The sequence below is a fragment of the Anarhichas minor genome, unplaced genomic scaffold (assembly GCF_050575085.1).
Source record: "Anarhichas minor isolate MPS153535 unplaced genomic scaffold, ASM5057508v1 ptg000023l, whole genome shotgun sequence".
NCBI classification, from domain to species: Eukaryota; Metazoa; Chordata; class Actinopteri; order Perciformes; family Anarhichadidae; genus Anarhichas; species Anarhichas minor.
The window spans coordinates 8,207,463-8,216,909 of NW_027466469.1; the positions used below are offsets into that span (position 1 = coordinate 8,207,463).

Consider the following 9,447-nt stretch of genomic DNA (forward strand, 5'->3'; position numbering starts at 1 on the left):
AAAATAATCACAGTAATTGTTACCATGTATTGTATTTTTTAATACAGTAGCAGTTTTATATTGTGAAATCAAACAAAGTAACTAAAGTATTTACTGTATTTTTAATTACAGTCATAGTGTTATAACCGTAATATAAAGAACAGTAATCTCCAAGTATTGTAATTGTTTTGACGGTTATAGTGTTTCAACTGTAAAATAAAACACAGTAATATCAAAGTACCGTTTTTTTTACGGTAATACTGTTTAAACTGTAAAATATAAAATAGAATGTTGTATTTGTAAGTTACAGTATCTTAATGGCGTAATTTACATATTACCAGTATTCTGCTGTTAAAATAAAATATCACTATCTTAAAATACACCCATTTTTAAGCTTCAACAATAACTGTGGGGAGACAGCAAACAATACATTTTTAACAATGTATTCTTAATTGTTGAACAGTAGCAAGGATAACATTATTCCTGTGCTTGCGAGTATACCATGGCTTCAACAAACAATGCACTAGGAATTTTGTTTTCTTTTGATAACCCAATGACAATTATCTTCTTCTGAAATGTGCATAACTGACAAGAGCTGTAATCTCTAAACATTTACAATCACAAAACGATGGATATTAATATCCAAAAACATGAATATTGCAACATTTGAAACCGTGGCGATAACAAAAACACAAAAATATGAGGCCTTTTCTTCTGCCAATTTTAGATATGTTCTGTTATTGAAAAGGCACCATTTGGTAAATATATTACACACATTATTCTTGCATAAAACACATTTTAAAAAACTTTGAATACACAAAACCAAATGCAAAAATGGTGCCAAACTAATTCATTCCCCTGAAATCCACCGATCTTACTAAACATTAAGAGTGTAGAGGAATTGCCACAGTAAGAAGGGGCCAATAAACCAAGTGCTGTGACAGTTAACATGTACTCTACAGGAGGAATTTGAGGTAGACAGCTTAAAAAGTAACTCTAGCTGTCTCTCAACTTTTAAGTATTAAATCTCTTTTTGAGAGCTTTTGTGCATTTACTTCTGGGTAGATATAATACACAAATATCACACAAAAGTATTACATCTCCATGAAAACCTTCATGCTAACTGCAAAAACAGTGTACTATATACATTAGTATACAGTGCAGTTCATACTTAACAATTGGTATATTTTATAGAAATTGAACCAATCATATGCATCAGTGACAGTTCCATTTAAAACAATGATAGTAACATCTTAATAATACTGTTTCCCCTTTACATACAAAGAGAGCTCACCCTGTTCCACGGACGAACTGAGGTGACTTCACTGAGCAAAGTAGTCTGTGGCTCCTTGCCTCTTAGTGAGTCCATCACTATTCAGTCCATCAGCTCCACAGTGCAAAATGAATAGCAGATCCCTGAAAAAACAACAAAAACAATAGCAAATAAGAAATTAACTTCATTTGAGTGGATGAAGCAGGGATTAAGAAATATTATTTGACCTGTGGGAGATCAATGTCCCACATATATCTTTAGTGGTGTGAAGGCAATCTGGCATTCATGGGGTGGAGTCACCAGTGTGGGGACAGGTGTATATAATTTTTTGTTGTGGCGTGGGGGGGGGGGTTACATACACCTAGGTTACAGTCGGCCCTTTCCAGCAAACTGATGCCTGAACTGTATTATAAACAAGGTTTTGCTACCAGGCGAGCAATGTCCATTCCAACCACATCTACTGGCATAAAAACAGGAAGTCAGTGGTAAAGTAGTAAAGCCTGCATCTGGCTTGACTTGATTGGCTGCCTCTGTCAATTGTGACATTGACAAGCAGTGCGACTCCGCACCTGGTGCTGAAAAGTTGAGAATATTTTATCTAAGGTGCGCACGGTGTATGAAAGGAATGCAATGATTTTGCAGGTGACGCGTTTTAGCGACGCGTCTTGGTGTAGTCAGTGTGAAAATTGGAGGTTTAGTAAAACTCACATACTGTTGTGAGGAGGAACTCTGCTTTGTCTGTGTGCATGCCTGTTCTCTCACTGCCACCAGTTCATCAGTTCTAAGTTATCTAAATATTTTAAGTTGAAGTTCGCTCAAACATACACACACGGATAAAATAACACGGAAGAAAAAAACGAGGCCACATCATCTTTTATCTGTAGAGCTAAAATCAGTAAGCCACGCTTGCTCTGGTTACTGATATGCTACATGTATATATGCAGATTTACAGTGCATATAAACCTGTTGACACAGTTAGCGCAGATGAGTTCAATAGTATATGGCATCAGAAAAAGCCACATTCAGACAGATTAACTTCCAGCGTGCAATAGTAATAAAACTCAATTCAGAGTTTATGAGTGTTATTTTACAGATTTCTTAAATTTTACTGTTGTTGGACAGAGTTTAACATATGTAATGGGCACTTAGTGGTGGTAATGTTTACGATTACTTACTTACATTCAATTGTTTGTTTTTGCTGTTGCATGCTGGGAAATCTAGCAGATACAATATAAAACTTTTAATCTTACACAATACTCCATTCAATTCTATGCCATTAGACAATATACATGTATATATATATATATATACGTATATATATTTTTTTTAAATATCTATTCAAATTACTTCATAAAATCGGTCTAAATGATCAGATACAGTTCCTTTTTCCACGCTCATATGCAACAAAAAGTCTAATCTTTTATTCACAAATTATTTCTGTTCTGTGTGGAGCAAGGTTGTAATAGTTTTTAAATTAAGTATATTTTATATTAGTTTTGACTTTTCAATTTCATAGTTTTAGTTAGCATTCAGAGTATTTGCTGGTTTTAGCTTAGTTTCAGTTTGTCAGAAATGAATAGTTTTAGTTCTTGCATTTAGTTGTTATAGTTTGTTTTTGTTTGGGCTAGGTATAATGTCTCTACATACAAAATACATGGTCAAAAAAACTGTATGAATGGCCATAATTTTGAAATCTTTTGATTTGGGAATAAACTTGTGTATTTTCAGAACCACACTCGGAAGAAAACCAACTGGCAATTTCAATCCTACCCCAGCTGGTCAACATCAGACCTGAATAGATCTGTTAAATGTAATTTGTTCTACTAAATCATATTGTTGTTAAATTCTAGACTGCATGTGCACTAGACTGCATGTGAAAAACAAGAGGGATTTATTGTGAAAGCAATTTGCAGCATCCCGTGGAATGTCATGTCTGTTTAGTTGATGGAAATTCCTGTCGTCTCCTTTTTTATCTGAAGTGATATATTAGCAGTAAAAGTTTTACGTCCATTTTATATTATTTTTGTTGAATGCCAGATTGCGTTTATACCATTAATAGCCACATATTGGTCTTTTTTGTGACTAGAAGGGCAGAAAACAGACATCTATGCCTGCACACGGTTCAAAATATCCCATTTGAAATTGACATTACATGACAATGACTATTTCTTCAGTGGAAATTAGTTCCATTGAAAACTGTCCAATGTGTGTTCTGGATATATTATTTAAAGTATCAAGGACACATTGAAAGCAGATTTAACTTTAACATTATCTAAGAGACTAATATTTCAAAACTTTGACAAATAAAAACCAAACCTTCATGGATAAATACCACAAGAGGGAACTCTTTAAAGGCCATGTTATTATAAGAGCCTCACCTCCATCTGGTTATTCTGCCAGTCAAATGCAGTGAAGTCCCTCATGAAGGATTTGACGCGTTGGTTCATATCTGATGTCTTGCGCTTTACTGGTCTTCCACTTTCCATTCTTTTCTTGACCTTGGCACTGCATTTGCTGGAGTCTGGATTTACCCTGACAAGGAACCCAATACAAATGAAAGTTAATATTTAGAACCACCAAGCTCATCAGTCTTTTCAGGGCATATCAACAAGGTCATACAACGATCAAACTCTTTTTAGATAATAATTGGGCAAACGGTTTTTACAGCAAAATCAAATAGATGCTGATTGTAAGAAGTCCTATTCTTGTATTGTCCGCAAATGCCACCTAAATGCAAGTACGGTGATTTTTACCTGGTCAATGCTACAAGCAGACTTTAATGGAGAAATGCAGGTAATGCAAATGCAAAGAAACGTGATGTACATAAGAATTTATAACAATACCTTTGTATACGTTGTGGCTGCTTCCACCTGATACTCAAGGGCCAGGGCAGTTGTGAAATCTGGCATGGGAGGTAAATATGTGATTACCACACGGCCTTCTATGGACAGCATCCACCTGTTCGCAGACATACATACAATAAACATGTGCTGTACATGATTTAAAAAGTCCAATCGTGGAAAGTGAGCATATTTGTTTAATCACTCTTATTATAAACTGTAAAACTTACAATCCGTGCCTCTCCACCAAGTCAGAGACGCAAACTTTGACAAGTTTCAGCCTGTTTTTTTCTGTAACAATGGCCTGAGTTTGGAGTTCCTCAAATATTTCAGGAACTTTCTTATCGAGGAGCGGTCTCAATCCATCCTATACAAACGGTTCCTTTGTAGGCTGAAAAGAGAACTAAGAGCAAAGCCGAACAAAGCAGAAATTTAGACTAATTTCCATGAGATTCTTCGAAACTAAATTTGACAAGATGTACACATAACCCCAAATAATATATATGAAAATGTACCGAGTAAGACAGACTTCTCTTGCAACAGGTAGAAAATGGGCACTTGGAATCTGTCAAGGTAACTTATCTGTACACTACTATCAACATCAGTAAACTCTTGGAAATCTGAGTTAAATTTAAAAATCCTTTCAAGGACAAATCCCAATTCGCTCGTCTTTTCCAGAAGTTGGTTTGTGCTTTGGACACAATTTTTCTTTTCAATTCTTTACCATTCTGTAATGTGGTTGCGAGGACTTTCACAGATTCATGCTGCTCTTGTCTCCCTTCCTGTAAACAACAAACAAAACACACGTTAAGTACCAATCAAATGTATTGTGGTATTGACTAAATGTATTCATTTATCCAGTGTTTTCCACTTTTAGAGGGTAAAGATGCTGCATCACGCATTCACAGAAAGGGAGATCACCTAATCTTTAGTCAAATAATCAAAACTCACTACAGGGACCTTTTTTATTTGAAAAAAAACACACCGTTGCTGAATTATATTAAATATAAAAATTCAAAGAAAATTCAAATGGCATGAGAGCTATTGTGCTTATACTACAGTGCACCATTTCAACATAATACAGTTTCAGAATAAGAGCATCTACTCCTGCCTGCCAGCACATGCAAGAGGAGAGGGAGACATGGGCCCTGAAGCTCTCCACATATATTTTATATTCATGTGCTTAAAGGTCCTTCGCCCTATAGCCATATAACGGCAGGGAAAGCCCTGCCGTTATATGGCTGTTCAAGCCAATTGGCCTGTTCAAGCCAATTGTAAACAGCTAGCTAATATTAGTTCCATGTAGGTTAATGGCACACTTAGTTTCTTTAACAAATCAAACACAGTTAACCCAAACTTTACATTTAATAACGTTACAGCTTAACCACTTAACGATACTTACTTTTCCTCTGCCCCATCGCTAACACCTGTCTGCTCTAAGCGCATCTAAGTCACTCTATCTACACCTCAACACCCACACACTGACGTTAAAGTTACGCACTTTCGCGCCACTTCTGACGGAACAATGAATTAAATATAACAAAGATAGCTAGCTAGGCTTGACCAACCGAGTGTTTGCTAGCTCACAAATGCTAACATGAACTGACATGACATAACGCTCATCATGATGGCCAGAACATAATTTACCCAGGCAGTTAAAGAAGCTAGCTAACGTTAGCTATCCAATATCAGCTAGCAGAGTCATTCATTCAACGTTAACCACTAGCTTAACTCAGTTATTCAGCTAACTAGCTGATAGCTAATGTTAGCCAGATGGCTAGATACTGTTGGCAAACTATTTTAAGAGATATAATGTTAACGTTACTCACTTAAATTAATCTTTACCGATATCCAACCAGCTCTGTGTCATCACAGTGTGTGCAGACGTTCGCTCCGTACCGCAGCGCCCGGAGCTCTCTCCCCCCATCAGCCGCACAGGCGGCAAGCGGGCGGGGAGCTCCGAGCGCTGCAGCACGGGGCGAAGAGTTTCACCGGGCGCCGCTGGACTGCACACACTACGTTACACACACTTCCATTAAAATATGGGGCCACTGTTTTGGTAATATAACCAACGCCAACAACTCACCGCTAGTGTTGGAATGTCCTCCTCTGAGACGTCCATCTTCTTTGGCAGCCAGCAGTGAAAAGAGCAGCTTGACGGTTGCAAGTTGAAACATTTGAAATAGCTCAACCGTGATTGGTCAAGGCAGTCCACTGTTCCCGCTTTACCGAGTCTCAGGAGGATACACGTTTTATATTTGCGTTTATTTGGAAAGCAATAATTTGATTTCAAGTCCATTTTCAGATGACTTATTCATACATTAAATATTTAAAATTGTAGAAACTGAATTGTCAAAAAACACATTTTGCACTCAACAACACACTCATGTGTGGGCTGATCCATTGTCATACTACACGTGTGTCTGTTAAAAGGATACAGAAATGACATAAAATGTGTTAAAGTGCCCTTGACACAGCAGATGTGTGATGTATATTAATTCAGATTCATGTTTTTCTGCTGGATGGCACCATCCCTGAACATGTTCCAGTCTGTATTCCAAACAGTCCTGTAGAGCAGATATACTAGTTTCATCTAACAGTTGGGAGTGAGGCTGAGGGACAAAAGGGTGTGCTAGCTAGCTAATTTAGTGGTCTGATTAACAGTAAATTCATAAAATGTAGTCCCCCATGTTACTATTACTCATTTCAATAATAATAATACTTATTTGTATAGTGCTTTAAAAGGTACTCAAAGACACTTTACATGCTAAAAACAGAAACAATAGAAGCAATTACAATATAAACAAGATAGATAATATAACCGTATCGAACAGCACAAAAACATACATCACTAACTACACAGGTTAAAAGCAGATTTAAATCGATGAGTTTTAAGTGCAGTTTTGAAAGTGGCGATTGACGGAGAATGTCTGAGGTGCTGGGGGAGGGAGTTCCAGAGGGAGAGGGCAGCAATGGAGAAGGCCCTCTCCCCCGAGGTCCGGTGCTTGGACAGACTAGGGGGGGTAAGGAGGTTGGCGCGGCATCATGTTGGGAGCGTGTCGATGCAGGAGGTCTGAAAGGAAAGGGTTCAGGGTTATGAAGGGCTTTGTATGTGTTTCTGGACAAGCTCCAGAGGTCTGATGGCCGATGCCGGGGCTCCGGCAAGTAGTGAGTTGCAGTAGTCCAGGTGGGAGATGACAAGAGCTTGGATGAGTACCTGCACCATCTCATCAGTGAGGAAGGATCGAATCCTCCTGATGTTGTAGAGCAGGAATCTTCAGGAGCGTGTAACCGATGCAATGTTTGCTGAGAACGACAGTTGGTCATCTAGGGTCACACCCAGATTCCTCGCAGTCCGAGTTGGCGTCAACACGGTATCATCAATGGTGATGGACAGGTCTCGGTGAGGGCAACCCCTCCCCGGGAGGAACAGTAGCTCGGTTTTGTCCAGGTTGAGCTTCAGGTGGTGTGTCGCTATCCACTTTGAGATGTCAGCCAAGCACGCAGCAATGCATGCCTCCACTTGAGTGTCACCGGGGGGAAATGACAAGACCAGCTGGGTCTCATCGGCATAACAATGTTAAGAGAAGTCATGAGAGCGAATAACAGAACCCAGAGATGTTGTGTAGAGCGACAAGAGAAGGGGGCCCAGAACTGAACCTTGTGGAACCCCCGTAGTCAGCATGCGTGGTTCCGACACGGCCCCCCTCCATGTCACTTGGTAGGATCAACCTGTCAAGTAGGATGCAAGCAGGGAGAGTGCAGAGCCTGAGGTTGGAGAGGAGGATCTGGTGGTTCACCGTGTCAAACGCCGCAGACAGGTCCAGGAGAATCAGGACAGAGGAGAGAGAATTCACCCTCGCGGCATGAAGCGACTGTCACCGCAAGGAGGGCTGTCTCTGTCGAGTGACCCACCTTGAACCCGGACTGGTGGGGGTCCAAGAGGCTGTTCTGGTGGAGATAGGAAGACAGTTGGTTAAAGACAGCACGTTCAAGTGTTTTGGATATAAAGGGTAAAAGAGAAACCGGTCTGAAGTTCTTGACATCAGAAGGGTCAAGTGATGGTTTCTTCAGAAGAGGGGTGACTCTGGCAGTCTTGAAAGCCGCGGGAAAGCATCCTAGCAGGCCGCTAGAAGGCTAACCAGCTTGTTAAGATGAATACCATTGTTCTTATTAAAAGAGGAAGAGCGGTCCCAAAATAGATTAAAATTGTCAATGAAGCCTACGTTGTGGGTCCTTGACTGGAGTCAAGTGTGGAGGCTGAGGACTCTGCTGAACCGCTGTGATCCACGGCCGAGTGTCGGAGTTGGACCACTGATGAAAGCAGACCGTCCACGGCTGTCTAAAAAGTGTAAAAGATTTTAAAAATCAATCTTATTCAACTCACACTGGTGGAGTCACACTGGAAACGATCATTTGCCGAATGGTAGACGGGAGTGCATGCAGCAGGCGAGGCAATTTCAACAGGATGTCGGGAGCTGTCGCTCCGGGGAAACAGTGTGTGGCTGCGTTGAAGAAATGGATATTCCTGATTATATTATGGAATCCACGACTATCAGTGCCGTCGGGGAGAAGAGGGGACGAGGAGACAACACAGCACGTGTAATATGGAGGAGACGAAGATTTAACAAGTGGTGACGGAGTGGACAGGGAAGGACTGAGAAAACGGGGGACAGAAGCTCGCCGCGGTGCTGGTGTAAAGAGCGGTATGGAGCGGCGAGTCCTGGTGCGAGAGGAGGGCTGAGGAATGACTGGCATAGGGATCTCAGGGGACCCGGGGCCGTGGGTCCCGCGAGGCGGCAGGTCAGATGGTGTAGTCAGAGGAGGGAAGTCGTGGAGGGCAAGAATGTCATATTTATTCTCCAGCTGGACATTAAGTCCAGCTAATGGGGTGTAGGAAGTAATGGGGTGTAGGAGAGGGATGTCTCCCTTTCCGGCTGCTGCGAGCACAGACCAGGGACCAGGGCTCGTGATGGGATGGAGTGGAGCTGACCAGGGCTTTAGGCTTAGCTCCGAGCCGTAGCCAGGAAGCCTCAGGGATTTTGACCGGAGGAGGGGACAGCAGGACTGGAAGCGGTGGAATCACATGGTCGCTGGCTGTGTCGGTTTGTGCTGGACCGAAGATGATGGTGTCCATGAGCTTCTCAGCATCCTGGATCCTGTAGAGTGTGGAAATTCTTCCTTCCAGCTCTGTGATTTTATCGATCAGGCGCGCGCAGCTGACACAATTGGATGGAGAGGTGAGTGGAGCCATAGTAGATGTGGTGGACAATTGGGCTCCAACCTGCAGCCCACAGCCTTGTCCAGGTATTAGCAACGTAGCTGATTCACAGACGGCCCCGTTTTCAGTTTGCT

General features: G+C 41.1%; 1 long non-coding RNA gene across 1 annotated transcript; it reads right to left on the reverse strand.

Moving 5' to 3' along the window:
• Positions 1-1,145: 1,145 nt before the first annotated feature.
• LOC142955227 (uncharacterized) lies at positions 1,146-4,486 on the reverse strand. Its single transcript, XR_012955822.1, has 3 exons — positions 4,096-4,486; positions 3,631-3,784; positions 1,146-1,395 (listed from the first exon to the last, which is right to left on the reverse strand). It is a non-coding gene; the product is annotated as an uncharacterized LOC142955227 (long non-coding RNA).
• Positions 4,487-9,447: the final 4,961 nt, after the last annotated feature.